The 21,354-nt window shown below is 40.2% G+C and overlaps 1 long non-coding RNA gene across 1 annotated transcript in view; it reads right to left on the bottom strand.

Moving 5' to 3' along the window:
• The window catches only part of LOC137643700 (uncharacterized), a 37,738-nt gene extending 27,334 nt beyond the window's left edge, over positions 1 to 10,404 (bottom strand). The window contains exon 1 of the long non-coding RNA XR_011045052.1: positions 10,330 to 10,404. This is a non-coding gene — a long non-coding RNA (uncharacterized lncRNA). The remainder of the gene's footprint in view (positions 1 to 10,329) is intronic.
• Between the last annotated feature and the right edge of the window lie 10,950 nt (positions 10,405 to 21,354).

Here is a 21,354-nt window from a genome sequence, read left to right as displayed (position 1 = left end):
TAGTATTACTCGAAGGCGAGGGACGTTGCGATGTATCCAACATCGTGCTGTAGGGCGACGTGACGGGGGAGGGTCTGGAGACAGGTCGAGATGAATGTCCTTGAGTTCGGGCTGAAGAGGTATACTGGTGACTCTCCCCCGTGTCCTCCTTGTGCTCCCAAATCGGCTGCAACTGAGGACAAACTGCAGCTGTTCCCAAAGCTAACCTCTCGATTCCTTTACTGGCAAGAAAGAGAAGGTCTTGGGACATCAGATACAGAATGGAGACTCGAAATCTTGAAGGAATTGGACCGAAGGGCCGGGACCCCCAGATTCTGAGTCTAGCCAACAACTCAGGAGCGAACCTGAATGTTGCCTTCCCCTCTTCCTTAGAAAGGGCGGAGTCGTACGAGACCAAGAAGATTGCTTACACACTGGCCGTGGCCAGAGTGAGCAGGAGACCCAAGGCGGAATACAATCCGTGGCCTGTCGTAAAGGGTCTTGAGAAGATCTCTTAAGGGACTAAAAAGTCCGAGCCATGCTCCAAGTTGGAGGTCTTCCTCCGACTAGGGCAGGGACAATCGTAGCTTCGCATGAGCGAGGAAAGATCCAGCGGGCAGGAAAAAGTTATTCCTTTAAGCCTGAAGGTCAGGGAAAGGCTGAGCGACAGGCTTCATTGCCGAGAGCGGAAAGGAGTTTCCTCCCGCCGAAAGGCAATAAGACCGTTATTGCTGGAGAAGAGGCCTCAAGGGAAGAGGTATACCTCCCACGGCACCAACCACCGAAGACTCTTCACTTTGCCTGGAAGACCCCTGTGGATGACTATCGCAGATGACGCGACCTCCGTACCGCGACTGTAGCAGGTTGTCTCTTCTTGAGGAGGAGGCGTAGTGTCTCCAGGCATGAAGCCAAAGCAACGCCCCGGTTCGGGAGAGATGTTGCAGTGTGGTTGTTTGAGTAGTCAGCGCCGTGGGAGAAGCTCTCCCGGGAGTTCCGTCAGGGGAAGCAGAGGGTCCACAAACCATTCTGCGCTTAGTCCCAGTGGAACTCTCCCATTGAAAGGTTGACAGACAACCTGGTCTTGTTGAGACCCATTGCCCACCGACAAAAAGGAGGGAAGACGCAGGCGTCGAAGTTGTCCCACCATCACCGGAATGCATCTTGCCAGAGTCTCGGGGTCTGAGACTGGGGGGAAGAACACCGGAAGCTTGAGGTTCCAAGCTGTCGCGATCAGGTCCCCCACACCAGGACTTGCTGGTTACTCAAGGTCAAAGACCCCCAGGTACACTCTCTCTAAGAGGCTCTGCTCGGATAGTCGGAGAGAACATTCCTCTGCCTGGAATGAGAGCGCCGATGGTGGTATTGAGAGTATCTCAATCATCCCGGTATCTCTACTGCAAGATGTGAAGGTGTGAAAATGCGTCCCCTGCTGGTTAGAACACGCCAGAATCATGAAGTCGACGCGCACGAAGCGACTCAGCAAGAGCTCTAGGATCTGTAGAGGGGCCAGACTACGGCCCCTAAGCCTGCCTGAATGATGGAGAGGTATCCTTCAGGTCTTGACCATAGGCCTGGACTGGAACATGCCCCCCCCCCCTTTCCTTTGACGAGTCCGAGAACAGCATCAAGAATGTGGGGAAAGGACGAGAATATCCACTACCATCAAGAGGTTCCATAGGTCAACACCCATTGCATGTCTAATAGTTCCGCTGGTCCCATAGGGGCCAGGAAGTCCGGTTAAACGTTGCCTGAAACCACCGGAACTTGGACCGCCCCACATGGAACTTATCCTGAGGCGACCGTTCGGACTATAGACGGGTCAATGAGGAAAGGAGAACTAGGAAACGTTCCAAGGTAGGGCTGAAAGCTCTGCTTGACTGAGAACAGGTACTGCGACTCTCCTCAGTGGCAACAGAATCTGGCGTCCCCAGGTGGTCACTCATCCAAGTACCGACCAGAACCGACGTTGCTTAACCTCGCTGGACGGACGAGAAGCGAGGTTTCCAACGTGGTAAGGCCGTTGACTCAATATCATGGCCAGATACTCCAGATGTTGAGGCAGAAGAAAAGGCTCCAAGCAAAATACCATGAGCCCACACTCATGGTAAGCATCCGGAAGCTTGTCCCGGCGCTGAAGAAGGTCGAACCCGAGCCTACCGGAGTTGACCAGCCCTCCAAAAAGCAAAGGAGGCGGAAGCCTGCACCTGAGCGGCCATGAGGAAAGCAGGGAGAGTTCTCTGGGGGAAAAAACCTGCTATGCCACGGCGGGATAGCCATACTGCATCATAAGCAGGAATACTTGCAGTCTAGGCTGAATTCCACGAGCTCCCTGGAAGATGGATGGAATGGAAACTGAAAGTACCCGTCCTTCCGATCCAGGGTTTAAGGAGTCCTGTCGCCTTGTTACCAGTCTGATCGATTCTGCTGTTCTACGCTGGCCGAAGTTTGTTCGACAAACTTGATCAGGGCTGAGAGGTCGACTATGGAACTCCCCTCTCAGATCCTTCCTTACAAGACAGGATCGACTGAAGAGGCCGGGGGTGAAGCCGTCGATGATCCTATGGAGGACCTTCGCCTAAGGTATGGATCATTCTGCCCAACCGGGCAACTCTTGCCGACGCTATGGCATAGAGGTTCAGAGACACTGAATTCGCTGACAGACACAGCAGGCGCGATATCCTTGGCTGATCACAGAGATCGTGCGGGAATGGGCATCGGGAAGCTGTCATCCGGATGAGTAACCTTAAGCATCCTTCCAGCGAGAAACCTGCAATCCTAGAGTTCGTGAACTCTGCCGCTCCTTTTAGGACTATGCCCCCCCGGGGGAGCCTCCCGTGCCATCTGTTCCTGACAGGAGGAAACTGCAATTGGATACCTTGTCTCAGTTGTCGTAGCCGATAACTTAAGCCGACGTGGTTGAAAGAAAAAGGCGCTGGAGCCCTGCAGAGTCTGGAAGAAAGCGCCTTGGAGGAGTGAAAACGGAAGTCGATTTCCTCCGCACAGCCGCTGTCTAAGTCTCTGTCCTTGGGCACAAACAAACTCTTCTCAAGGATGGAAGGGTGTCTGAGGTTGTCGACCTCCACAGATGAGACACCCGAAGGAAGCCCTCAGTCAGCGCGTCCAGATGGTACAACATCGAGCTTGTCCGCAAGTTAGATACTTAACGACGAAAGGCCAAGGTGCCTGAGCCCGAGAGGAGGAAAGTACCCATGATCTTTCTGTAGCTTCCTTGTACCAAACCTCGGGCCGTAACCGAGGAGGGAAAGGACCTGGTAAGCCCCCAGAGGAAGGGGTAAGCAGTCACCCCTTGGCCAATGGAGAAATCTCGAACGGAAAGCCCCCCGCCAAAAATCCTTCAAGGGAATGACGGGGAAGGGCTAACCTAGGTTCTGGAAAGAGGAGTGTTGCTCAGACCTCTACGTTTACGGGGTGAGGCCGTGTTCTGGAAATACGCTCCAGAAGAACTCGCCAGGCTGGCCATGCTGCGAAAACCCCAATGGGTATCGTGGTCGCAATCGCCCTGGAGCTCGGGCGATGGTAATTCAAAGATTTGCGTGTGGGCGAACGTGGAAGCGCCCATGCGCGGTCATGCAGGAACGCAAACGAAGGTGAGCGAAGGAGCGCAGAAGGAGGGCGAGCGTGGTAGGAAGGGTGAGAGCTGGTGGGTCGACGAGCGATAACCCATAGACGAGCAATGGATACTGCAGGAATTAAGCCGACGTTCGTGCGAAGAAACACTGTAGGTTCGCGCGACGGAACACCGTCGATTCGCGCGACGGAACACCGTCGATTCGCGCGACGGAACACCGTAGGTTTGCGCGACGGAACACCGTCCGTCCGCGCGATGGAATACCGTTGGTTCGCGTGCGGGCGAACATTGGAGAGCATGTGCGCGGACGCGCATGAGCGTAGATGTGCAGGCACGTGGGCGCGCAGGCGAACGGTCGCGAGGGTGGGCAGGTGAATGAGCGCGAGTCCGAGGCGGCGAACAAAAGCGTTAGCGCGATGGCGAGGAAACGCGCTGCCGTGTGGGCGAGGAAGACCGCTGGCGATGTGGATCAACAGGCGATCGGTGGTGAGCGCTGACGCGCAGGTTGGCAATGGCGCGTTGTGACATGTCGACGCGTTGGCGAGCGACGGCGAGCAGCATGCGCAGGTGATCGATCGCGCGATGGCGAGCAGCATGCGCAGGTGGGCGATCGCGCGATGGCGAGCAGCATGCGCAGGTGGGCGATCGCGCGATGGCGAGCAGCATGCGCAGGTGGGCGATCGCGCGATGGCGAGCAGCATGCGCAGGTGGGCGATCGCGCGATGGCGAGCAGCATGCGCAGGTGGGCGATCGCGCGATGGCGAGCAGCATGCGCAGGTGGGCGATCGCGCGATGGCGAGCAGCATGCGCAGGTGGGCGATCGCGCGATGGCGAGCAGCATGCGCAGGTGGGCGATCGCGCAATGGCGAGCAGCATGCGCAGGTGGGCGATCGCGCGATGGCGAGCTAGTAGCTGGCGAACCATGTCCCTTCAGAAGCGTTGGAGAACGTTGGCGCGCCGGCTGTAACACACGCGGGCGATCCGGAGATCGCTGACGTGTAGAACGCTGTTGAATAGGCGATACTAAAATCGCCTGTGCGCGCTGGCGAGCTGGTGATCGCTGACGAGCAGAAGGCAAAGCGTGGAAGCCTGCGCATCGAAGAAGAGTCCTTGACCCAGACCTGAACCGAAGTTCTAGATCGCGAGGGCGAACGTGGGCGCGTAACAGGAACCAACAGGAACAGCAGGGATGATCATCATGAGAGCGCTGACGAACAGGTGAGCGCTAACGATCAGGAAGCGCTGATGAGCAGGAAAGCGCCTGTGCGCTAACACTGAGCAGGAGCAGGAGAGAACACAGCAGAAGGGCGCGCAGGGGAACCCTGACACGCAAGGGAAGAACCCCCGTGGGAGGCAACCCTTTGGCCCGAAGGGAACGTTGTCCGTCGGGAGACAGATGTCCATCGGAAGACCGTTGCCTGTCCGCCGGGAGACTGATGTCCGTTGGAAGACCGTTGTCCGTCGGGAAGACCGTTGCCCGTCGGAAGACGAGATCAGACTGTGGCCATCTGCACCAAGGCGGAAGATCAAGAAGAAGGAGTTGTAGGCTGCAAACGGAGATTCAAAAAGGTGCCTCTTAGCACCCTTATAGGGAGATGAGAGGCCCTTACGACGAGGCGGACGGTGGGTCTTACGGCGAAGGAGGCCAACAGCAACAGCAGCAGAAGAATCCTCCGAAGAGGAGTCTCTATGAGTGTACTCTCTCGCGAAAGAAAGAGAAACACTTCGTAGAAAAGACTGGTCAGCCAGTGACCTAAAAGGAGCAATCCTCCGAAGAGGGGCTCCTGCAGTTGCCCAGCCCCTTGAGCGACACTGCAGGTGTGACCGCTCAGCACCAAGAGCATGGTCGCACGAAAAAAAGGCAAGAGAAGAACCCCCCAAAAGGGGAAAAACTCAAGCCTGGACAGGAAAAACTTCCCTCGGAAGGAAAGTTACCCGCCCAAGGAGGCAAGCCTCCTGAGAGTTCTAAAATGAACTGGAGAGCTGTCCGTCGTCACGGGAGTACTTCCAGTAGAAGGAGACACGCCCCTGACGAAAATACAAGGGGGGAGGCAGCAACAGCCGAATCCCCAGGCCTCAACAAGACAGCTCACACCGTTGCCATATTACAGAAACGAACTAGATCGGTAACTGTAAAAAAATAAAACAAAAATCATTAGTACACATTCATTCCCCCGGGAAGGCTCCGAAGAGGAATCCCGAGGGAAAGGAAACAAGAATTACACAACACGCACGTGCCCTCACAACCACTTACACTCACGGAAGGAGAGCTGTAACCAAAACAGAATTATAACAATTATAATTATGAAACTATGTAATTATGTAATTTAAAAATGAATGAACACTAAAGAAAGAACGAAAACCCCGAAAGGAATCGTTCTACAAACTGAAAAATTAACAACTATAATTAGATTCATAAACTAATTGAGACAAACGTACGGCGTAGCAACCCCCCCACACGGAAAGGAAGCTACAAGGGAGTAGTAACACGTAGTAAAAAGGTGAACGACCTTAAGAGAGAGAGAGAGAGAGAGAGAGAAAGACCGAAGTCAAACTCGATCGCCACCCATAAAATTACACCGTGGTGGCCTAACTGCCGAGGACTTCACGTAGATATCGTGCACTACACACACAACTCTGAAAAGGAAACTTACTGATTTCTATACTCAAATATATATACAAACATGAAAACATGTTTACATATATATTGAGTAAAAGAAAAGCAAGCAATTAAGCAAAGACAAAACAAACAATGGCTGCCAAGAGAGGACCAAGACAGAGACGTCTGTTACAGTCCGAGCCAAAAGTGAAAGTGAGCATTCATCTGTGTGTGAGGGGGGGGAGGGGTAGCTAGCTACCACTCCCCTACCCCCCCCCCGGCTAACTAGCGCGGGAGTAATACACCCTCGTTAAATTCTAATGGCTCGCCATTTCAGCTGCGCTAAAAGGTAAACCCAATGTAAATAGCGTGGTTTGTATTTCGGTTACGGAACAAATAGTGAATTACTGTATATTTATTCTTTTTCTATATACCGCTCATGAATGGCAGAGGCAAGAGACAGTGACATTGCCCTAGCAAGCAGGACAATGCCCTAAAAACTGACTATATATAAATATGATCAGTGCCCAAGCACCCCTCCCCACACAAATTAGGACCAGGGAAGGATAAGCAATGGGTGCTGATGAATCAGTAGGTAGACCGGTATTATTGTACTGTATTACAGGGTAATGTAACCTAGGGAAAATACTGTATTACAGGGTAATGTAACCTAGGGAAAAAGCTAGTTCTTTCTATAGAAAAAGGTCCGTTCTCTTTGAAAATGACACTCCTTCCTGTCGGAAATGAATAGTTTCAATATATATATATATATCTCTACATCCACCGATAATGGGGGACACCCACTGGGAACTCGGGGTTTTGGGTGGGGAAAATATACTGGGGAAACGGTATAAAATGGTAAAACAGGCCTTTTCTTCTTGGATGAATAACAAACCGATTAAAAAATACGCTAATTAACTATATCCTATACTAACGGTATATTTTACATTTTTTTTGTTGACATTCTACGGGTAGGTTGTAGTCGGTCTCGTTCGTTCGTACAAAGCAGTTTTTGACCTTCTACGCATAAACTCCTACAACCTGCGCATAAACTCCGCCTCCACCAATAGGCTTACTCCTCCTCTTATAACCCCTCCCTATTTTCCCCCTACGTCATTTTACCCGCCACATTCAAATTTTCTACTTCACCCGGTTTATTCAAGTATTTTACTTGATCCAGTACAACTATACCATTCCTTTTATGTAATACCCACATATACATATTACGTTGGACGAAAATTAGGTAATTGTGTAGGAGACCTCCGCGCTCGATTTAAAAGTTTCTAAAAGTCGAAAACGAAAGAAAACAGTAAATTAGAGCTACAGTTACCTTGAAACTGTGAGATAATCCTCCTACAACCACCTAACTCTTACACAGAAAATGTAAGCATAAACCTACTACTACAATTATGGGGGACCCCAGTGGGAAGCGGGGTTTTTGGGTGGGGGGAGGAGGAGAAAAGTGATTTTTCGGGGCACTACCGAACCTAATACAACTACCTACCCTACCCTGGGGGCCATGTATCCCTACCTAGGCCTACCGGGGGGGCTCCGCCCCCCTGCGACCCCCCCTTAAGGCCACAGTAATTTTCAGGGCACCACCGAACCTAAGACACCCACCTAACCTAGCCTATGGGGCCCTGTACCCCTACCTAGGCCTACCGGGGGGGGGGGGGGGCTCCGCCCCCCCTCAAGGCCACATTGAGTTTCAGTTCAAACGAAACAAATTCAAATGAAAACGCCTTTTGCAAAAAAAGGAACACAAACTTCAAATTAGTCTCAATATCTAACTTTGCATTTCCAAACCATGTACCTTTGAAACAAGACACGAAAAAATTGCACCTCCTCTTCCTTTTCCTACGAGTAACCACACTACGATCACACCGGAATGCTAATTTGTTGTAATCTATACGGCACACATTTTCACAATTAGGGCACTTTTTCTCTGCCAAAATCAAACCATGACGTTGAGCAAATGCAATTAGCAAATAAACTTTCCCTGAATAATGTACACAAAAATCCCCATAAGAAATAAAGCAATTGTCACAAGTGACACAGTCGGAACGGGATGAAGGTCCTGCTAATTGCTCCATACTTCACGGCAAAATGAGCTTTTCAGTTTGAAGGGAGATCCGAGACGTGCAAAAATATTCCTCCGCGGAACTTCACGTAAACTGTGGTAACTGGTGGAAAAATAGCAGGGATAAGTGAAGTAATAAGTGTCAGCATTGGCTAGATTTGTAAAAACCGCCATGATTGGTTTTCAAACAGTGTGACGTCAAGAAAACACCTGTTATTGGTTAGAATAGCATTGAGAACTAGTCTGCCATACGCAGTAAGGCGGTGAAACAGCTCATTTTAGCCAAGACATCACACAGTAAACAAAAACAAACACTTAGAAAAAATCCAAGTGAAAAATAACTATACACACGAATATCTTCGTTAAATAGAAGCTGCTCATATATTGACTATTATATAAGCGTTCTATATGATATAATAGTGAATTGTAGGTGTTTAAATTCTTCAAGATCTTCCGCGGAGCTCTCCTACACATTTACCGAAAATTAAATTTTATTGTCCAATATCTTATAAAATCACCTCATATATTCCATTAAATTTAATTTATCATACACTCCATTTTTTCTTGCTATTTTACTTTTATACATTTTGCTATTACCTTGTCACGCCCAAATTTCACATAGATCCTTGCTCTGGACAAGTTCCCCATTCTAGTTCATTCATGTTTACTCTCTAGACTCAGTTGTTTTTCCATTAACCAATCACTAGCCCATAAGTATGGAAAGTTTGCACGGGGGGTTTAATATTTCCCAACCCCCTTCCCTTATCTCTTCAAGTGGTCTCTCCAGACACCTTCCAACAAACCCTTTTCCGTGGAAACCTTTGTCCAAGTCAGGTCTTTGTTAGTTCAAGCAAGGTCTTTTTGTGTATTTAACAATGGAGGTTATAAAAACTTGTAACGACTGCAGTGAATTCTTTGATACGTCATCCAATGTTAATAATTTTCTTAAATCTCAATGTAATAACCCAACGTTTACAGTGAGAAGAAACGGTGATGTGGATATACAGAAGTTAAGACGTCACAGTCACAACAGCCCGGTCACCCACAAGTTTTGTTGTCACGGTCATAAAAGTCATTAATTTCATTAATTTTAATGTGCTATTTTACTAGTTTTTTAGCGTGCACAGCTCAACATTACCACTTGCCAGTACATACAAGCTTGATGTTTCATTATCCTGCGAGCGAAGCGAGCTAGTGGCGGAACGAGAACCATTATATTTAGTGTTGCTAATGTCAGTGTGCGCAGCTCAACATTACCGCTTGCCAGTACATACAATCTTGATGTTTTTATTTTTTGGTGAGCGAAGTGAGCCTGAATTGGAATAAGACCCATCATATTTAAAAATTTTAACAAAAAATATGTTTTCCTCTAGTAAATAAGGTGATTCAACTGGTTTTCACCTTCACTTGAATCGCAACAACCACCACCAGTTCGGCTACTTGAAGTTATGTCGAACTGGTTGTTCTGTTTGCGGTCGAAATGAAGGTCAAATTTGGTTAAATCACGTTATTACTACAGGAAAACATATTTTCTGTTCAAAATGATAGGCAACCCCAAACACAAACCCCTTTCGCTCACAAGGATGGCGAGGTTACAGCACCCAAAGGAATTGACAAGTTTCATAGGATTCAAACCCCAGTCTGGCAATCATCACAGAGATTTTACCAATTTACAAAGATCTATTCAACTATGTGAGTTCCAATACCGTAACTAGCAGTGAACCATTTTATATTGAAACCAAAATGATGGGGTTACCACAGGCTATATGGCTTTACTCAAGCTATTGAAGTTCACTATCCATTTGGATGAAACCTAAATATTTTCACAAAAAAAAATCGTGAAATGGGCCCTACTTCTACCATTCTATTGTATGAATCCTAAAAGAAGCTTCGATTACGAAGGAATTCGTGGATATCATAGCCTACCACCACACTGAACCACATGACAACAAGCCGGCTTACATTCAACACCCCTATCTGTACTAAACTATTAATAATCAACCAGATTAAGTGGAACACCTTTAAATGACGGTAAAATGCTCACTAAACATATATAATAAGATTCATGAAAACGATACTGACATAAACACCACTGGAACGAACAACTTTAGAAATTGAGGACATGTTTACATACACAGCTCCTGCACTGAGTCAGAGAGTCCGACTGATTGTCATTTGTCACCGTCAGTGTTGCCATACTGGAATTTGTCCCTAGATTTGGGGATATTGGGTGTCTGATGGGGATATTCTGTACAAATTTATATGAAGAAACAAAGACGATTCAACCTTTATATTGTTGCAATTAGTTTGCTTGCGCTTGTATGAAGTATACCGAGTAATTTCTATATAGAAAACCCACATGATCAAGACAGAAGATAATATATTTGTGGAAATGGAGATTTTTAGGTTGTTTTGGGGATTTTTATACTAACTCATCTGGCAACACTGGTCACCATCCCCAGACAAACAAACCCTCAAATTTCCCCCTGAAAAGAGCCAATTTCCCCCAGCATTCTTCAACATTTATTTAAAAAAAAACTGTTGTATATATTGCACTATCCTCTTTAGTTAAGATATGCTATGAATCTTCTTTCAGGCATTGTATTTGTGAAACCGTGAACAAGAAAATTTAGCTTATAATCGCGAACCAGACAAGGTGATTTTCAACACTTGTCCCCAGAAATTCTAGAAGTTCCCCATTTTGGGACACATTCCCTAAAAGCAAGAGCCCTAGTGACGCCTTCCATAGTTTCAATAATGTTGAGACAATTTAATATAGATTCTAAGCAAAGCATATAAAATGTTGTTGTTTATAAAGATAGTTTTGTTTTGCAGACGAATTTCTTAGAAGAAACTAACCTATATATAAAACACCAAGGCAGGAATCATCAAATTTAAACTACCAAATATATACTATTACAAATAAACAACTTTTGACGATATCATAAAGTAAATTCACGATGTTTTCGTATTCATTTTTGACTTGGAATATTTAGAAATTCGTGGACACTGCGATACTAAAGACATCTATTGGTAGTGAAGATAATACATATACCTCGAAAGAAACTGCCATCTCTATTTTCTCGATAAATATTTGGATTTTTATTTCACCCAAAGCGTGTTCAATTTTTTCAAAATAATATTGCTATGAATCAACAAAAATTTTATTCTATTTTCAATGAAAAAAAGATCAAATCAATGCTATAGATAATAGAAAATAATCATTTAAAAAGAATTACCAGTAACTCTTGTATATTTTTTTTTTTGGGGGGGGGGGGGCAGTTTCTATACGAGTAGCTATTGTATAAATTTACAAATTTGGTGTATTAAAAATATTATAATATGATGATCACATTAATATTAAATTTTATTAAATAAAAATAAGTTCTATATCACTAATACTGTAAGTAACTGAAAAATTCTAAATTGTAAAGGTATTTTGCTTATACTGCTTGGTAAAACTTGAAACAGCTGATTTCATTGACAGCACACGTGGGCCAAAAGAAAACCAAATTCATCAGTAAATCGTGGATAAATAGACTATAGAACAAACTTGGATTAAATCAAAATAAGTTTTAATACATAGTTGAAAATAGAAAAGTTAGATTTATCCTAAAATTTTAAAATTTTCAACGTTTTTTCGTTACCATTAGATAGCAGACAAATTTTTAAAGGGATAACGATACTAAATAGATAAGACTGCAACTAGAATTATTCAGAAATGAGATTATTGAAATAGATATTTCTAAGATATAATATTTCAGAAATTTAATAACATGGATTCAAGTTTAAGTCTAAAATTTGATGGGTTTCTTGTCTAATTAATGATTTCACAGTGTTTTCGTATTTAAACTTATGCTTGTTATCCGTTCAACAGTAGTGGACAACAAATAAATAAATGGAGAATACCTGGCAATGTTTTTGTTTACTAAGGAGATATTGGAAAGGTTTTACGCAATTCAAGCTCAGCCCTATTAATGCTACACAAAAACCACAAAGAGGACTAAATGGGTTTTGAATAAAGTTTATATATAGTTAAATCTTCACTCAAAAACTAGAAAAAATTAAAATATACAAAACAATGGCAGCTCTTGTCTTCTTTTAAAGGTAACAATTAAAAGCTATTGTCCTAATTTTTTAATCAAACAAATAAAATATTTAGAAATGAAATTTCAATTGAATTAAAGAATAAATAATGAATGACAAGTACATTACTCTATTACTGTTCTATTAAACTAAAAGCAAATCAATTCTTGAAGGTGTTTGCAAAATTTCTTTGGTAAAACAGGCAGCAGACGAAATTCTATGACAATCGGCAAAGTATTTTAACTTTCATGCTTCATAGTAGATGGCATCATAACTTTTTTTCATATGTTTATTTTTATTATTAACTATATTATTAGGTAATACAGCACTTTATATGGAAAATTTTTAGGTTTGGTCAATTGCTATTAACCAAGTGAGCTGATTGCATAAATTGCTATCTAATTTTATTTATTTTTTCTTTATTGATGCAAAAGATTCTTGTATATTCCGTTCTACATTTAAATTATATATATATATATATATATATATATATATATATATATATATATATATATATATATATATATATATATATATATATATATATATATATATATATTTCTCCTTTTTCTTTTTGCTGGTGAACTTATATCAAATACAAACAACATACTTAATAGACATGGTCTTGGTGAATATACTTTTAATGTTACAGCATGAAATTTTGTTCTATTGTGTTAGATATATAAGATATAGGTATGAATAATTATCGTTCACTAAATTGATATAATTTTAGATCATTGATGTTAGTACATTTCATGGAATATAATTGAACTTTATTTTCATAATCATTACTATTTTACTATAATATATATCATATTTATATATCATAAAGAGCAAGCAACTGGATTTATAAATATATATATATATATATATATATATATATATATATATATATACATATATATATATTATATATATAATATAAATATATATGTATATATAAATATATACATTATATATATAATTATATGTACACACACACACACACACACACATATATATATATATATATATATGTATATATATATATATATATATATATATATATATATATATACTGTATATATATCATATATATATAAATATATATAGATATATATATATATATATATATATATATATATATATATAATATATAAATAAATATATATATATATATATATATATATATATATATATAAACAAATATAATATATATATATAAATATATATGAATATATATATATAAATATAAATATAAATATATATATATATATATATATATATATATATATATATATATATATATATATATATATATATATATATATATATATATATATATATATATAAATATATATATATATATATATATATATATATATATATATATATATATAATATATATATATAAATATATATATATATATATATATATATATGAATATATATATATATATATATATATATATATATATATATACATATATATATATATATATATATACATATATATATATTTATATATATATATATATATTTATATATATATATAATATATATATATATATATATATATATATATATATATATATTTAGGTAGAGTAATTGAATTACTCTTTTCTGCAGATTATATGGATTATTCTTAATCTCATAAGAGAAATTTACAGAACATCTGGATTTGGATGTAATCTTAGATTATCTGACTTGCTTACTTAAAACTGTCAGATGTGACTACCAAAGCATCACCAGTCTTTGTGTGTTTTCCGATTAAGAGAAGAGAAGAGATATGTAAACCTATCGTAGGTTCAGTATCAGAAACACAAAAAAGAAAAGTAATTTCGACTATTTTGGGATCTGTGTTCGATGGAGTTAACATTGATAAAGTAGTTGCTCCAGTAGAGAACAGAACTCAAACTGATGTCCTGAAGTCGGTTTCTAGAAATACTCAACCTTTCCATTATGAGTCAGATTTCTCAAACTCAGACGTGGCAACAAGAAGGCCTGTTCGTTCAAGAGGTAACACAGCAGAATTCCGTTACAGTAGGCATTACAGGAGGATTGCCAACCGAATTGTTAAACCTTATCATAGAACAGCACGGCGGTCCTTTCCACCAAAGTTCAATAGGAGGAAGACAATCCAACTTCCTCCCCGTTTGAGAAAGACTACATCCCAACCCATAGGTATTGGCTATGGTCCAAGATGGTTACCAAATCCTGCTAACTTCTAACCCGCCTTTATCAAAGAAACCGGTTCTGTATCCAAGTTATCCTACCAATAAAGTAAAATCTCAGTTACTGCAACTATAAATTGATAACATTTTAAAGAAGAATGTGATAAAAGAGATCATAAACCCTTCTCCATGGTTCTACTACTGGTTATTCCTAGTTCCCAAAAGCTTAGGAGGTTGGAAACCAGTTTTAGATGTTTCAGCATTCAAGTTCACAGTGCTTACAAAGTTCTCGATGGAAACATCTTTAACAGTCGTTGGAGTGATCAAACAAAAAGATTGGATGCTCTCAACAAACCTTTTGGATATATATTTTCCTATTCTGATTAATGAAAATTTAAAGAAATACCTTTGCTTTGTTAATGGATAGATGGTTTACCAGTTCAAGTGCATGTTTTGGGCCCCACAGGTGTTCACCAAAATGATGGCGAGAATATGGTAGATAGTCTCCACGTGGTCACATGTAATCCCGTTGGGTTTGAATGTATCACCTTCGACATTGGTTGTTTGAGCAGTTGATTCTGTACGACAACCTTATGGGGCTGTTCTGACAACATGGGCCCCAGATCTGAACCATTCCCTCTGTGGTCAGAGAGAAGCTATAAACATCGTCCTGCTGTTCACAGAGCTTCTGACCTTGTTTAGCATCTGCTGAATCACGGTAAACAGAGGGAATGCATCTACCTTCCAAGGTAAGGGGTCCAGCACAGGGTGAACCAAAAACTTCTGTTTTTGTTCAGTGATGTGGCAAACATGTCTATGCTGGGGAAAGCCCACAACTTCCAAAGCTCTCTACAAATCAACGGATGTAGGGACCATTAAAAAAAATTAGGGTAAGGCATTTGCTTTTCTTTTTTTGTCTATTTTCTTAAAATTTTTGGTCTCCATACTGCAAGATTGCAAGAAAATAGCAATATAATGCAATTCTGCACATAAAATATTGATAAGAAGGCATATATACTGAATTTTTTCCATTTTATAGAATATTTTCCAAAAGTTTTTCACTTGCAATATTGCTGTATTGCAAGGAAATACTATCATGACTATTACTATTATTACTAGCTAAGCTACAACCCTAGTTGGAAAAGCAGCATGCTATTAACCCAAGGGCTTCAACAGGGAAAATAACCCAGTGAGGAAAGGAAATAAGGAAATAACTATAAAAAGAGTATTAACAATTAGAACAAAATATCTTAAGAATAGTAATAACAATAAAATAAGTCTTTCCTATCTTAACAATAAAAACTTTGAAAAAAAACAAGAGGAAGAAAAATAAGATAGAATTGTGTGCCCGAGTGTACCCTAACGCAAGAGAACTCTACTTCAAGACAGTGGAAGACTATGGTACAGAGGCTATGGCAGTACCCTAGAATAGAGAACAGTGGTTTAATTTTGGAGTGTCCTTCTCCTAGAAGAGCTGCTTATCATACCTAGTCTCTCTTCTACCCTTAACCTGATTAAAGTAGTCACTGAACAATTACAGTAATTACAGTACAGTAGTTAACCCCTTGAGTGAAAAGGAATTATTTGGTAATCTCAATGTTGCCAGGTGTATGAGGACAGGAAAATATGCAAAGAAAATGCCAGACTATTTTATGTATGTGTAGGCAAGGGGAAAATGAGCCGTAACCACAGAGAAGGATCCAATGTAGTACTGTCTAGCCAGTCAGAGGACCCAATAACTTTCTAGCGGTAGTACCTCAATGGGTGCCTGGTGCCATGGCTAACCTACTACCTGTAAAGCAAGTTTCCTGCTCTCTGCGCAGGAGAAACTCGGTCAACTTGGGGAGATCCTCGCCGAACTGACGTCCAGCAATATCTGCCTCCAACTTCCCAACTGAGAAGGTAAGATGCACGTCCTTCCAGTCTTTCTGGTCCAAAGGTAGAGCTAGGGACAACGGTGTACACTCGTCGAGTGTAGGACAAGGTTTCCCTGCTTCAATCACCTTTAAGGCTGCTTTGTACCCTTTTTCCATATTAAAGTAAGGCAAGAGCTTACATTTATACAATGTAAAGATCAATACTCAACTTTCCAAAGGCAGATGAGGCTGGAGAAAGCATGATTAATCCCAAAATCTTCCAAAATAACGAGAGAGCACAGGAAAATCAACGAGCAATGGCACTACTATGAAAGGAATAAAGATGGCAGACGGATATGATGTCATCTAGAGACTCAAAACAGTAATGGAGGAGAGGAACCCTTATAACAGCTCCCCTTCGTTTTCTTGCCACTTTCCCCCTCGAAGCGTAAACGCTATTCAGGATGAAGATAGCTATGTGGCATGTCAAGAATACGTCCTCTGATATTATGTGATATTCCTAAAAGAAAAAGTTAGGGATATTCGTGCCAGGAGTTAGAATTTTGGAGACCTTAAGGTAAAATTCTCTGGGAATATCACTGTAGTCAAATATACCCTAGGAAGCTACACTTAAAGGAACTTCCATCAGGATGACATGGCTATCTCACCCAAAAATAGATTTTTTGCTTCTCTCAAAATCCGTTTTTTTATGTTGTCAGATTCCCAACAATACATTAGGCATCATTTGACCTGATCTCAAGAGAAAAGTAATTTTTTCCAAAGAAACGGTCAAGGGTATGCCTTGTTTTTTTTTTTTTTTTTTTTTTTTTTTTACACATTTTTATCATATAACTTGAGTTACTATATTGCAATTCCACACAGATTTATGACTATTGTGTGATATTCATCAACACTATTTGTGAAAAGAAGTTATGTAACATTTTCTCTTAGTTTAATCAAAATTAGAATATCGTACATTTACTAAGACATCCGAAAAACCAAGTCAATATAGTTTGGGGGATTTCTTATGAGATGCAGTTTGCATATGGGAAAAATAACTACTATTTATCAAATAAAACAAGGAAAATTATATTTCATATTGAAACAATACTAATATTGTCATACAAGACCAAAATTTTGTTAGAAAACTATGTTACTATCAATGCAAAATTTATTTGACTTATTACATGAATTTTTGTATATCCGTCAAATGGTAATTTACTTAAATTTTACATTTATGTCCAGGAAAAGAAATGCATTTGATACTTTAGGCTAAATCCATTTTCAATGACAAACATGTTTGGTAAAAAAACTTCTGAATAATAAAGTTTTGAGTTGATCACAAATACACATAGGCAGGGGAACTTACCATTCAGGATTTTTGTCTGTACTATATAAGTAATCTAACTAGGAATAGAATACCTGATTTTACAAAAATTATCATAGGTCTCTTATAATAGATATTGTAACACTCATCTAAATACTTTTTTTTTTTTTAACTTTTAGGATAAGAATAGTCATCTATTCAAAGGGCCTTTATTTTTCAGATAGAGGAATATTATTAACAAAACCAGCTACAGAACTACGACTCACTTGGGATTTTAATGATATATGAATGCCGATAATAACCATTCACCACAGGGGGCGGAAAAAGGCTTCTCTGACCTCCACTCGAACACTGGATAAATATGATCTCCCAAGGAATAATAACAACAACAACAAAGGCTGTGTGTGTGAATTCCTCCACAGTTTTCCAGTGGATATCAAAGTATCTCATTTTCAGTCCCACTCACATTAACAAGAAAAATCTGGCGAGAATCTTCTGAGGACAGCGTGTTCGGTCCACAGCTGACGAGCCTCCTTGGGAGAATTATTTGGTCAATATTATTTATTATAGACTAGTAAGAAGGTTTTTTTAAAAGTTCTTGGTTATTAGAGAGAACTTAAGTTATTTTTCCACTGGATGATGATGGTGATGATGAATAATGTTCTATTTTGTTTTAAGGTAAATTCAGTGACTTTTTACAAACAATAGAGCTTCTTTCAGTGCAGCTACATAAAATGGTGAATATCTACAATTAGGAAAATGGCTAAAGACAATTAAGAATATGTCCAAGCAGGCTCATGAACTGTGGCCCTATATGTAATGCGAAGTGAAAAATTAAAACATATCTTGAGTGGCTCTGGCTCTGGGGACAGTGGTGTGTAGTAGTATGTCAGGCAGTGTCTTTATTTATTCATTTGTGTGTGGATAAGGGCAGGAGGACTTACTAAAACTGGAAAGGACATGGAGCCAGAAGATTAAGAGGAAGCATGACTATGGTCACAATAAAGCATCATATGTAACATGGGAGGATGGGCTGTGGCACCCTAGCAGTACCAGCCAAACTCGGCTGAATCCCTCGTCAGGCTGGGAGGAGCGGAGAGAGGAAGGGTCCCCTTTTGTTCCTTTGTTTGATGTCGGCTACCCCCAAAATTGGGGGAAATGCCTTGGTAAATAGATAGATGTAACATGCATCAGGATTATGTAATTATATATATATATATAATCATACACTCTTTGTAAAATGAATAACAACGTCTTTTTGCAGTGTTTCATTAGTTATATATATATCTGTCTCTTGCTCTCTCTATACATATATGTTGTTTTTCATAATGTTCTTCAACTTGATTTGTTTATATATATATGCTGTATATAGAAAAGTTATATTTATATTGCAATACAATTTCTTAAATACAGAAGTAGAAGAGAGATTATTATTATGTTGCAAATATGAGTTAAATGAAAAGTTATGTCTAATATCTTGAGTGTGTGTGAATGCGTGCGTGATTTAAAGGTTTCTCTATTTCCTGGAAAGACTGGTAATAAATATTCTGTGTATATATGAATTAGAGGTTACTGTATACAGTATATACAAAATCATAATGAACAATGGTCTATATTTTTGTCTAATTTAAACCCAGATTTAGATGAAGATATCAGACTGATAAGATATTCCAAATTCATGCATTCCCACTTGTGTTGGTGTATAAATTTATCAGTATATGTAATATGTCAACACTGCCTGCATATCCCACCGCCCCAACAAGAGCCGTGTCTATGGCGAGGGTGGTTCAACTAAATGTTGGTGGATCCACCCTAAGACTTATCATTGGTACAGAAAGGCACACAAGTTGTCAAAAATGGGATCGTAGCTTCTTCCCACTGTTGAAAAGTCAACAAATGGCGAAGGTACCACCAATGGGAGGGGATGAAACTAAAGACATACCCACCGACAAAGAGAGGTGTTTGACAGATCAAATAGGTAATGATTACTTTTTTTTTATCGCACTCACGATGATTAATGACATTATGTACATAAAGATGCGCGTAATGATACCAAAGCTTTGAACTGAGACTTTCACTTACTCCCTGTTAAGTCTCTCACTGACACATCATATAGTGATGACCAGGCCATTCATGCTGTGAAAGGTTGATAATGATAAGAATAAATATATTGGACCATAGAAAGGTCCTTTATAAGAGGAAAGTAATAGCATCTCAATCTTTTGTTTTATTCAGTAAAAGAAGAGATTCTCTTCCATTCTCTTATGCTTGAAATGGCTTGCGCCAACACGTCACAAATTACAAGAACAGTATTGGGTAAGAGAGCATATCTGAGACGCAAGCATGCCCATAACAGAAACAAAATCGCAGAAAACGTAATGTAATACACTATAAAGAAAATGAGAAAAGCAGAAAAAGCATGAACATTGTCTCAGATAACCTCTATATGTGCTATGGAACCAGGAGGAAGAAGAAACTCAACAACAAATTTGTAATAGCATGGGAGGATTTTGTTCACGTGTTTAGGGGGTGACTATTTACATATAGAACTGGAAGATTCTGATCCTTGCTTGCCTGTATATGCAGCTGCTTTTCTTGTGGAAAACCACTCTCTCTCTCACTCTCACTCTCTCTCGTTCTCTCTTTGCGACGACAATCATGAGTGTGGTGTGTTTACAATTGTGGTTGTGCTGTACATATACGACTCGAGTTGAGTCCACAATCACACTCATAAATAAAGTCACAATAGTAGTATACAGTATCACCAACATCCTGAACTCTTTTAACACTCAACAAGCAAAGCTGGTCTTCAGAGCAGATGACAACTATGTTACTATGAAAAATATTCCATGTAGCCAGTTACTTGACAGTGAACTATTTTCCAGGAACAAGACCTATAATTCCTTAAGGATCCATTTGAAATAAAATATCCATAAATAAATTTGTCATATGCAAACACCCAGTGCTACTCCCGTTCATTAATTTCACATTAGAATTTTCTGCAGATTAAAATTCGTGGAATTAGGGTTTTGATAAATGTTGCTAGTTACTATTTTTAGATCATCTTAAAACAGATCATTTAGAATGCCCACAAAACACTGTCTATAAAACCAGACACTGTAAATATTACCAAGATACATCAGTAGTGGAAATTAGTAACATTGTTGTCTGCAGCTCTAAATCGTGTACAAAATATCTGTCGGATGATTAACAATTGTCCAGCAAGTACAGTAGTAGTAACTGCTCCCTTGTGTTCAAATACAGGTATTTAAACCCTTCAACAGATACAATATGTGCCCAATCATTAGGAAACATTCTGACATTCCAAATATAATTTGACTATCATGTATACACACACACAAGCATATGCACACATATATAACAGCAACTCACATCCACACTGTTAGACATCAACTAGCAACAAATGTAAATTCAGCAGTCAGAGTTCACCCAAGGAATCCATCTAATAATAAATATCTTCTGCAGCGTTAGAAACAAAACTAATAAAATACGGATTCCTTAGATGCGCTCTGGCTGATGAGGTTACAAGGTTTGCACCACTAAATGGGCTAAAAGAACCACCAACGTGAGAAGCCATATCATCATCTTGCTTTGTTCTCATCAGACTCCTCCTTTACATTGGACTAGAACCAGATAAAAGTAAAAGTTAGGAAAATACATAACA

The sequence above is a fragment of the Palaemon carinicauda genome, chromosome 7, assembly GCF_036898095.1.
Source record: "Palaemon carinicauda isolate YSFRI2023 chromosome 7, ASM3689809v2, whole genome shotgun sequence".
NCBI classification, from domain to species: domain Eukaryota; kingdom Metazoa; phylum Arthropoda; class Malacostraca; order Decapoda; family Palaemonidae; genus Palaemon; species Palaemon carinicauda.
This window is presented reverse-complemented; position numbering and strand designations above follow the sequence as displayed.